This window comes from Cavia porcellus, unplaced genomic scaffold (genome assembly GCF_034190915.1).
Source record: "Cavia porcellus strain 051 isolate PalLab524CR breed Dunkin Hartley unplaced genomic scaffold, mCavPor4.1 scaffold_32, whole genome shotgun sequence".
Classification (NCBI taxonomy): Eukaryota; Metazoa; Chordata; class Mammalia; order Rodentia; family Caviidae; genus Cavia; species Cavia porcellus.
This window is the reverse complement of record NW_026947515.1, coordinates 13,538,808-13,550,030: the sequence shown is the minus strand read 5'-3', so window position 1 is coordinate 13,550,030 and position 11,223 is coordinate 13,538,808. Positions and strand designations below refer to the sequence as shown.

General features: G+C 44.4%; 1 long non-coding RNA gene across 1 annotated transcript; it reads right to left on the bottom strand.

Annotated features, from left to right (window-relative positions):
• Positions 1-3,196: 3,196 nt before the first annotated feature.
• On the bottom strand, positions 3,197-5,697 carry LOC101788641 (uncharacterized). Its single transcript, XR_216204.4, has 3 exons — positions 5,488-5,697; positions 4,259-4,365; positions 3,197-3,865 (listed from the first exon to the last, which is right to left on the bottom strand). It is a non-coding gene; the product is annotated as an uncharacterized LOC101788641 (long non-coding RNA).
• Between the last annotated feature and the right edge of the window lie 5,526 nt (positions 5,698-11,223).

Sequence of the window (11,223 nt, the reverse complement as noted above, 5' to 3'; positions counted from 1 at the left end):
TTCCCCAGAACCCCAAAAGGAGCATCAATCACAGGATGGTTCAGGACGGCTTCCTACAAGAAGCAGTTTGAAGGGAATGCAAGATGTGGCCAGGTAGAATGGGAAAGAGGTGTGGGTTGCTCTGGTAGCATCAGAGGAAAAGAACATCCCAGGAGAAAGCAGAATAGAAAAATTCCTGCAACCTCCTACTCAGCTACCAATGCCAGCTTTCAATGCCTGATGGAAGGCTTCCACCTTCCAGAGGAGGAGAGAAGTATGAGGCATTGTCCTAAATTAGCACTAAGAAGGGGGACTTCCTATTACAGTCCTTGTTGCTAAAACAGCATTTGCAGCTAACCACAATCTCAGAAACAGGCCAAGGTCAGGGGCACAGAGGGAAGATGGTGAAGACAGTTCTACTGCTCAGGGCTCTAGGGGAAATGCCAGCCACTCAGACAGCATGCAAGGTACAGGCGCCTGTGTAAGTGACTCCATGCTTCATCTGCACGGACACTCTCTTGGCTCCGAGCATTGTTTTGGAACTGAAACTACTCATTGTGGCTCCATTTGGAACTGTGGACCTTGACTTTCTGCAATGTCAGGGTCTGGCAGGGTCCTGTGCCACCGGGTCAGCTATAGAGATAGCAGCAAGGAGGGAAGCAAAGTGATAACTCCAGGAGGGAGGGGAGCTGGGAGGGGAGATGAGAGGAGACATTAGCTGAAACATTATTCAGATGATTAGGTCCAGCGGGGCAGCGCACACACACACACACACACACACACACACACACACACACACACCATGGCCTATTGTTTTAGTTTTCAATGACTTACAGTTTCTTCATTCTTTCCCTCATAACGTTTTCCAGTTTACAAACAGCCTTTCACTGGAATACTGTACTTCACTGGGTGAAGCAACTGTCTTTTTAAAGACAGAGGACTCAGCAGTACATGGAGGAGTCTTTGCCAGTTAGAGATATCAATGATGATGAAAATGTCAACAGCTTCACTGTGTTTTTAAAAACAAAGTCTATGAAGAATTTGAAACTAACCTTCAGAAAGAGATAACAAGAGCTGTATTTAAAGGTGCAATAAAGAGAATCGTTTGCTGGGAAGAGGGGGACAGGTATGTCACATTTTTAGGGATCTTTCTACTCTAGTACAGAATAACTTCCCTCTGACATTTCCCTGTGTAAATTCACTTAAGGAGTTCTGTTTTGAAATTATAATAAATCAAAAGGCAAAAACTTCAATTGACTCCTTGGGACTGGCATGGTTTTTCTTAAAGAGGCGATTTTGTCCATCTCCTTGACTCAGGCAGAAACCCTACCCCACAATGATGGGAGAAAATCCATCTTGATTTTAAGTTATCCAGAAAGGGCGTTGCTGCAGCATTGTTCCAGGCCTGCTGTCTTTGCCCTGTGCACATCCTTTTTTGGGCTTTCCTTTCATCAGGCACAGTGACATTCCCTGGCTGTTCCACACACCTTCGCCCATCCGACCTCTGTGCACCGCACCACAGCTTCCAAGTTCTCTTACAGTCCTGATTCCCCACAGCTATTCCTTGAGGCTGCAAACAAATGCTACAAGACAGAGGCCCACCCCAGGCAAGCCTTTCTCCTCCCAGATTCCAGCTGACCAAGCCACAGCTGTGACTAGTTTAAAGAACCCAGACTGAAAAAAAAAAAAGAAGAAGAAGAATAAAGAACCCCAGACAGTTGCTCCAAATGTTAGAAAGCCATGGTTCCAGTATCCCATCCACTGGCTCACAGATTCTGGCTCAGTCAGTGGTTGACCTTCAGGGCTGGAATTTCCCTATAAACCAGAAAGAGCTCCCAGGGGGGAAAAATTATAATCATCTTGGCTGTGCAAAGATGTAAAGAGTGATCCCAAACCACTGTGCTCTCTTTTCTTATAAACAACTCACATCCCAACCACAGTGCTGCCATTCACAGTTTAAATGCCCAAGTCCCACATGGCCTCTTAGTTGGCCCCAGCCCCAAACACAACACCTGTGTCTGTTGCATTTTCAGGGAGCAGTTGGAGCTGTGTGTGGTGGTGCATACCTGCAATCCCAGCACTTAAGAGGCTAAGGCAGGGGAATGACAAGTCTGAGGTCAGCCTGAACTATGGAATAAGATCTTGTCTCAAAAAACCAAACGACTAGCTTGTTACGTGTCTCGAGGCTTTCAGATCCTCTCTTGAGAACAAGAATGCCCGCTGGACATTGTCATTGGCGCCAATCAACAACTAACACATAACAGATCCATAGTTAAATTCGTGTCCCTTTTCCTCCTTCATCTTTAATCTCCTCCTTGGCCCCCCATCTGTCTGTCTCCACATCCTTAAGCTACACCCCACTCTGTACCCTTCCAAGCACTCCACCTGAGATCAAGCAAACATTCACACTCAGCAGTTGCTTTGATCTCCAGGTATCTGCTGTGTCACCTGTGATGTGCCATTAAGTCACACTGTGTGGTCCTCTCCCATTATTACATAACAAATCACCTGAGGACAAAGACTGTGTCTCAAAATCTGTCTTTATCCAGCATCTAACAATACACGACACATAATCAGCTCTCAGTAAATGTTCATTAAATGGGGAAATGATTCAAGCAATTCTAATCCTTGCCCACGACTCAGTAAGGTCCCTACTCCTTGTAGCCCTCCCCCAAGCCCAATTAAATTTCCTTGAGACAAGAAAGAAAACATCTTAGGAGACTGGAGAGCTTTTTCCATCTCACTCCTAGATGGCCCTGGTTAGTGGGACTGGAGCAGGAGCCCCACGGGGCTGGGTCACAGCAGGCTCCCTAATGCTGGTGTCAGGTCTACTGTGTGTCATCAGCTGCTCCCTCAGGCAAAGCCCTGGATCAGGCACTCTTCCTCTCACTCCACCACATCTCCTTTTTGTTAAACGTAATTATTTTATTAGGACACGCTTGCAGCACGATTGCATTTATCGCGAGGAGTTTATCCACGTACGTAGCACATCTGAACCCTTCCTTTATCCCTTACCTCTACCTTTCTTTGCACCTCCTTTCAACTTTTATTCCCTTTCCGTTTCCAAAAGCTCTACTTCTGCTTTTCTTCAATTCTTTTTCATCATCTTTTTCCTTTTCCCTCTCTCTCTTATTTCCCTTTCCAGTTGAAAAAGGTCTCCCTACCATCTATTTTTTACTTTGTATTTTAAATTTCTCAAATAAGAGAAACCATGGGATAGTTAAACTTATCAGTCTGCTTTATTTTACTGAACATTGTAATCTTAAGGTATATTCACTTTACAAATGAATCAAACTTAGCCTTCTCTGTGGCAGAGTGGCATCCCACTTTACATAAATACCACATTTTCTTTATTCATTCATCTGTTGATATGCATATGGTATAAGCTGTTTCCAAGATTTAGTTATTATAGGTTGTGCTCTTATAAACATGGTCATGCATGTATCACAGTAATATGATGACTTTAACTCTTTTGGAAAGATTCCTAGAAGCGGAGTTGCTGGGTCAAATGGAATTTCTATTTTTAGTGTTTGGAGGGATCTCCATGCCGATTTCCATAGTGATTTACATTCCCACCAACAATGTATAAGGATTCCTTTTCCCTGAATCCTTACCAGCATTTATTATTTGATTTCTTGATGACAGCCATTCTTTCTGTAGTAAGACGGGATTTCAATATTGTTTTAATTTGTGTTTCTCTAATGGCCAGCAAGATTGAACATTTTCTCAGTCTCCTTCTTCTGAGAAGCATCCATTCATTTCAGTTGCCCATTTTTTGTTTTTTGTGTTTTTTTTTTTTTCTGTTCCACCACATCAAAAGGAATCCGGGCATCCCAAGTGGTTGCATCCTGGCTGGTGAGAATGTTTTCCCCCGGCTGCACCACACCTGAAATGAAAGTGCATGAGGACCTGAGGAATCACAGAAGCTCTCTCACTGGCTCCCTAAGAAGCTGCCTTTCCCAGGCAGCTGAGTGATAGGGGGAACGGGAGAACACCAAGTGACCCAACTCGAAAGAAGACATCCCACCCACTCCTCTTGATCCTATCCCAGCAGCCTTTGGAACCTGAACCCCGCCACGTCACTCACCTGCTCCAAAATTCTTTGATGGCTTCTTTCAGGAAAAGGTGAAGCATCTTTATAAAGCACAGGAAGTCTTTATGATCTGTCCCTTCCTGTCTGTCCAGCCTTACACTCTCCTTGCACAATTACAGTGCAACAGTGAACAATTTACCTTCAGATCAACCCAGTTCCCACTCCTCTTTGCATTGGCACACGCACCTCCTGCTGCCTGGACCTTGATCCTGCTCCCCAGTAGATGCCTCATCTCCTTCCAGCTTCAAAGCTTTCTCCTCACACAGATTTGGAAGGTCCTCACATTACTTTTCCTGTAAAATGAAGATAATAACCAAACTTAGAGCATTGATGGAAAAAAGATTCCAAGAAGCAGTTGTAGGTGGTTGGGGACACAGGATAGGGTAAGAAGTGAATACAAGGTACATTCATGAGCAGGTATCCGTGGAGTTGTAGCCTCCTGGAAGTTGCTGGGACCTCGCCTCAAAGACCACCCAGTAAGGAAGGACCCCTGAATGTATCTACAGCTGCCTTTCAAGATCACCTGCTGGCCCTGGGAGGCATCCCCTCCCTGGAACTCTGGTCACATGTGTGCCAGTTATGTTCCTAGGGCCAGAAAAAATGCCAGTGGGCAAAGAGGCTCAGGTGCTGCTCTTCGGTGGGATTCCAAGGCATCATACTGTCGATTTCCAGCTCTGCCATTTGCTGGCTGAGAGACTCATCTAGAAAGGGTGCCATTTGACAAGAAGCACCCTTAGGTTCCTTGTGAGGTGCCAGTCTTCAGTCTACTCACATCTTCCTAGACTGGGCATCATGAAACTGCCCTTGGGTGACTCACTCAGCCTCAAGGGTCATTGAGCAGAGAGCTTTACCTGTTTTTCCAATCACTAAGCCCCTGGTGCCTAGAACAGAGCTCAGAGAACAGTACCTTACTAGTGACTAAGAGGAAACAGTGCAGAATGAGGTTAGCACCAAGAAACCCTGACATTTAGGCTCAAACTCAGCCCAAGGACCCAAGCAATGGAAGATGGTGACTATGCCCAGACTGTAAGTATGTGCTTTCGATCTATGTATGTAAAATATATTTTTCACTTTCAACATCACCCATCAGATCCAGAAATAGCAACCTATAGCAGCTATGAAATTAACTCGTGGGTTCCTTATGAAACTGAGAGCTAAGCTGTCCTCTGTCACCTCTGCTTCAGGTGGCACTGCTCTGCCACTCCCAAGTCCTGCCCGAGTAGTGTGGATTCTTCAAGAGGCCACGTGAAAACCAAATAGATACGATTTTTATCACAACACACGCTAGTCCATGCACTCAATCAGCGGACCGACCAAAGGGACGCCTCTCCTCTTGCCCAGCATCTCCTCAGAGGGGTCCTTTGAGTTGGTCCCCGTCCATTCACCATGGGCCAGGTGAGGGCCCCCAGGGTTACCTGTTGCAGAAATGCCATCCTCGGCCTGTACTGCTGGTCTTGGTGTCGGATGGCCATCCTGGACCCTGGATGAATTCAGATCAGAACATAAATACTAGAGGAGGAACACATACACACACACCACCCCATGCAGCTGACTGCGGGCATCGCCCGAGAGGCGCAGAGCCAGGAGCGCAAGACCCCAGCCGCTGCCCGCCACTGAATCTCACTCCCACCCGCCCACTTGCCAGGCCGCGGGAATCGGCGCCGGCCAATCAGAGAGAGGCGCTGCGGGGTCATTAGCATACGCCGCGAGCCCCTATCTGCCACCAGGGGGCGAGGTCCGATTCTACCTGGACCCAGCGGAGCCACGGGTGAGACCTGCAGGTCTTGGACGCTCAGGTGATTTGGACTGCACCCCTGAAGCCTGGGAAAGAATAAAGACAGCTTGTTAACAGGCTATTGATCCCTGCCCAGCCTGCTTCCAAGAGTCACTGAATGGCGCATAGCACTCCGAAAACGAGTGTGGGTGCGAAATGACACCTGTCCAGCTTGGCCTGCAAGCGCTGAAAGAATAACGGAGGAGACAACATGCAATGCAATATGCTTGCCGGTGAAAGTGAAGAATGCAGCTCGCCTCCCAATAGACTGGATCTGAACCCTGGTTTTGTGACTTAGCCAGGAATTGAATCCCTTTGGTCTTCCTCTTTCTCTTCTAGCCAGCGAGGCGGAGGTTTGTTTGATTCTGGTTTTGGTTTTATGATTACTGAGCTAATGCACGGACAAGCACGTAGAGCTATGACTAACAAGGGGTGAATATTCAGTAAGCCTTAGTTCATCGTTGCCTCTTGGAACTCTCCCTACCCCCAATTCCAACCCCACCCCTTTGCTGGGAATTGAACCCAGGATGCCTCCAATGCTAAGCACACGCTGTACTACTGAGCTACATCCCTCCTGGGAACCTCTTTTTTATTTTTTAACCATGCCTAAGGGCTAAGAATGTAGCCAGTGGTAGAAAGTTTGCTTAGCATGTGTGAGGTCCTGAGTTGGATCCCTAGAGCTACAATGTATAAATAAATAGATAAATAAATAAAACTACCATGCCTAGTGAGTCCATTACTTACATATCTATTAATGTATCCATTCCCAGACCAAGATGAGAACTGTTGGAATAATAAATGGCAGTAAGAATATAGGCTTTGAAATCAGATTACTTGAGGTCAAATCTCAACTCTGCTACTTATTGTGCGACTTTGATAAATACTTAGCCCTTCTGTGCTTTAGTTTCTGTCGAGTGGATGGTGCAAAACAGTGCCTATCTCATGAAGCTGTTAAAACGAGATAAAGCAGAAAGACTACATAAACTCCATTATTGCTGTTATTCATATATTAGTAGACTCATTAAAGATGATATAATGAGAACAGCACAAAATGTGGAACACTGGCTAAATCTCTGACAGGATAAAATCTCCCAGGTCTCAGATTGAGGACTGTCAGACTCAAGAACAGGCTTGATTTTCCTTTCCAGAGCTGGGCAGCCTAAGCGTGGCAGCTAAAGCTGATGCTGGGAGAGGACAGCTCCCAGCTGATGCTGGATGGGTCCTGGGAGGTGCACCTGGTAGATGCTCTTTGGGACATCTGGATCCTGTCCCAGTGAGAGGAGCCAAGTTGCTGTCATGCTCTGAGTGACAATACTGGAATAACAGTTTCAGAAAGCAGACACTGAGGTCCAGCTGACTCATAGGGAAGTGACTTGGCAAGCAGCCACTTGACAAAGCTTGTAGTTCAGCCACCGCCACGCCGTCTGTCAGTTAAGAAACTATTGTTTCATCCAGTTCTGCAAGTTTATTTGATTTCAAATTTCAAATACATTGAAGGAGGTAAGCAAAGTAATATCAAAATCGTTTTAAATTGGTGACCTGTGACTGTACTCTCCATGCTCTTATTTTTTTCTTAACTTGGTTATTATGATGAGTCTATTATAAAGAGATCTTCTGGACTGCCATTTACTTGAAGACCAGATTTTTTCTTAAGTTAAAGTCTTAAAGTAACCTTGTCATTTAATATTTACACTGCTTAAGTTAGTTAGCAAACTGGGCCTGGTTGCAATCCAAACTATGCAGACGACTGAGGCAGGAGGATCATGAATTTGAGATCATCCTGGCAAATCAACAAGACCCCCATCTCAAAAAAGAAAACAATTAATTAGCACATGTAAGAGGGCTATGCAAGGTGGGTCAGACTGCACCTATTGGCCTAACGCACTTAATCCTGCCCTTCTTTACACCCCAAAGGACTATGTTTAGGTAGTCATCCAACCATGTTAATTTGCTCTTCTTAACCAATGATTTAAAGGAATCTCTTTGCTTCCTAATTGACAGTGCAGCCTGGAGTAGTGGAAAATAAATATAACGAGGATTCGAGACATCTGGTTTCAGTTCCCGAATCTACTACTGACAATTACAAGACTTCAGGAAAGCCTCAATCATTTATCAGGGATGAATCAAGTGTCACTGTCGTATTTGCGATACGATCAGTGCTTCTCAAACTTTAATGCCCAGAGAAGTCTCGGTGGCTCTGTTGAGTTGCAGATTCTGATTCATTGGGGGTGAGGCTAGGATTCTGCCCTTGGAACTGATTGTCCATGCTGACGCGAGTCTGATTAGAAAGTATCCAAAAGTCAAATACCCTCAGAAGTCTGTGTGTTGGTTACATTTATAAGGAAGTGTTTTCTGCCCAAATCCCCAAGGCCTCTAGTACACTTCCAAAGAGAATGACTTGGGCAAACTGGAAAAGCTTTCAGTAAACTGATGCAACATAGGCAAGGGGACAGCTCGCTCTCCTATGCTGATTTCAGTCCCTCCCCACATAAATAGATCGTGTGGCTTGTCCGATTTAAACCCGATTGCAAGGAAACCACACACACACAACTCCCTGCACATCCCCACCCTACCTCTTGGAACCTATTTTGGACTGTGTGACTTGGCCCATAGACTACCAACCTGTAACATGGCCAGATGACCAAGGATAAACTGGACCAACCAGATTATTACTCTTGGAAACAACCAAGAACTTGAGTTAGTAGAGGTAGGCAACTCTGAAAAGACCCCAAGTGGAACCAGGCCACGGTAAGACAAAGCCATGTGAAAGCTCAAGTTCCAAGGGAGACCAACTGGGCATGCAGCAAATGGCACGACAAAGATGGGACAGTGGCCCAGAGCACAGCAGAGATGCCCCAAGAGCATCTCAAAATGCGAGCGACAGGCACTGGAAGCTACTGTGGCATCATGAAGAGCAAATTCCATCACTCTTAGTTTCTCGTGATAGTAGCAGATTACGGATTAGGGTGATGCTGGTGGAATAGTGTAGTTATGTTGTAGGAAGCCATTTGTAGATTACCACCTTCCAGGAAGTGCCAGTTTGCAGCCAGTCTGTCGAGACAGGATGGCTTTTTCACCATCAAATCTTCATTTGGTCCTGTTTCACGTTTTGCCCACCCTGGTCTCGACTCCATACTTAAGTTGTTTTCATAGCCCCGACTTTCCGCATATATCTTACCATTTTATTTTGGTGTCTCTTATAGACTCCACTGGCTCAAATGGGAAAAGAGACATTTGATCTCAATAAATAAAGAGATCACATGCGAAGTAAAGTGGACTTTGTCTGAATCATCATAACCCCAGTTCCTCCTATTAATCATTATTACAGGCACAGAGATAGGTCATTATTTGCATGTTCCAGGATTTATCCAAAGCAGTATCTCATTAAAAATCATAATGACTTAAATGATAACAGTGATTCACATTTACATTGTTGAAGATATAAAACAATGACTAACATATGAGAAAATAGCGTTTGCATCCAAAAGTTCTTCATAGTTTAAGCTGAAACTAGTGTGCTTCTGAGAAATGTCAATGATGCTCATAATGAATCAGTAGCTCTTCAGCTAATTTCCAGTGTTAGGATTTTCAGCTTTCATAAAAAGTCATTAGAATAACTAGTCTTGCAGGTTTGTTTTTGAAAATTAATCTGATTTGATCCAAAAGATTGCCCGTTCTCTCTCTCTACCATAGGAGAAACTGCTTTCAAAGTTTAGTACAAAGACAAACTCAGCAGTCTCTTAAAAATGTTTCCTTTTTTTCTGGTGAAGAGAGCTACGTGTTGTGTTTTCCTTTTCATCTGGACCATCAAGTCCGGCACTGGGCTTCCCTGAACCAACAAGAAGGAGTATTTGATGTCTACTTTTTCTTTACTGCTCTCCTATTTGATTCATACATCTTTGCTTTTATTGCCTGGGCTTTTCTCTTTTGGTAAGCCACAAAAAATTCCTTTAAAAAGACAACTTGGAGGTAGACATGGTGACGTATGCCTGTAATTTCAGCACTTAGGAGGATGAGGCAGGAGAGTCTCAAGTTTGAAGTTAACCTGAGCTGCCTAACAAAAACCTGTTTCAAAAACATATATTTAAAAAATTAAAAAAATTTAAAATATACATTTAAATTTTTGTAAAACTTGGGATATAAATAAAGTTATCCTTTTTGTATTATGAGTGAGAGTGGCTTGAGGAACTGGACCAAGTCGGGGAAGAAAGGGGAAAAAAGTGAGAGATCTCTCAGTCTTCAAAATAAGTAATCATATTTACCAAACTTCTTTCTTGAACATGCATTGTTTTATTTTGGTCCAAGATATCACTAGAAGACCACTGTCTTGAAATGCATTGGGTTAGGGGCTGGGGATTTAGCTCAGCGGCATAAGCACCTGCCTTGCAAGCAGGCGGTCGTGAGTTCGATCCCCAGTACCGATAAAAATGAAAAAGACAAAAAAAAAAAAAAAAAGAAATGCATTGGGTTCAATGGATTTCATCCATCATGCGATACTTACAAGTCAACTGCCTAGAGCAACTTTGCTGTGATGGTATTGGCTTCAATTGATTGGCTTCACCTGATGCTAGGTGGAAATCTTGTTCTCGAAGATAGGGAGCCCTGCTCTCTTCCCTGCCTCTCCATCACTTCCAGGATGGGTGGACACATACGTGAGTGAGGAGGGGAAGGAGCTGGCAGGGGACTGTGTGAGTGCAGCACATCAGGGACTTCCTGGAGAGTGACTGGATCTAAGTGAGGTCCCCTGACCGTGACCCCCGTCTCAGGAAACCATCCTACACTGTGGTAAAGGATTTCCCCCTCACTGTTTCCAGCCTGAGGAACAGAGTTCCTACACTGAGCATAGGCCAGAGATTTCCCAATATACTTGCTAGAATTTATCAAAGACAAATAGGAGTGGCCTGGGGTACAGCTGGGGTACAGCTCAGCAGCACAGAGCCTACCTGGCAAGCTCAAAGTCCTGAGTTCGATTTCCAGCACAAAAAGGAAAAGGAAGAAAAGGCAAATAAGAGGATGCCATCGTGACTTCTGATCTTTCCATGAGACACCCCATGTGCCTCTCTCAAAGTGTAGTCTGATGGATTCTGCTTAGTAATATTGATGCCTCTGCTTTACAAGTTTCTTTCTCCTGTTACAAACATGCACACTGTCTGCTGAATTTTTTAAAAAAATAGAAAAAAGTAAACTTTAGGAAATTCAGTAGTAGGAAATTGAAAGACTCAAAATTGAATGTATAATGAAAAAAAGATATAATCATAGAAATGTGAACTACGATTCAATCATATTATAACAATCTAGAGAGTCCTTGGGCAAATCACTTTCCTCTTATAGCAGAAATGATTAGGCCAGGCCTGCTCCTTGCATTTTGGGATCACAG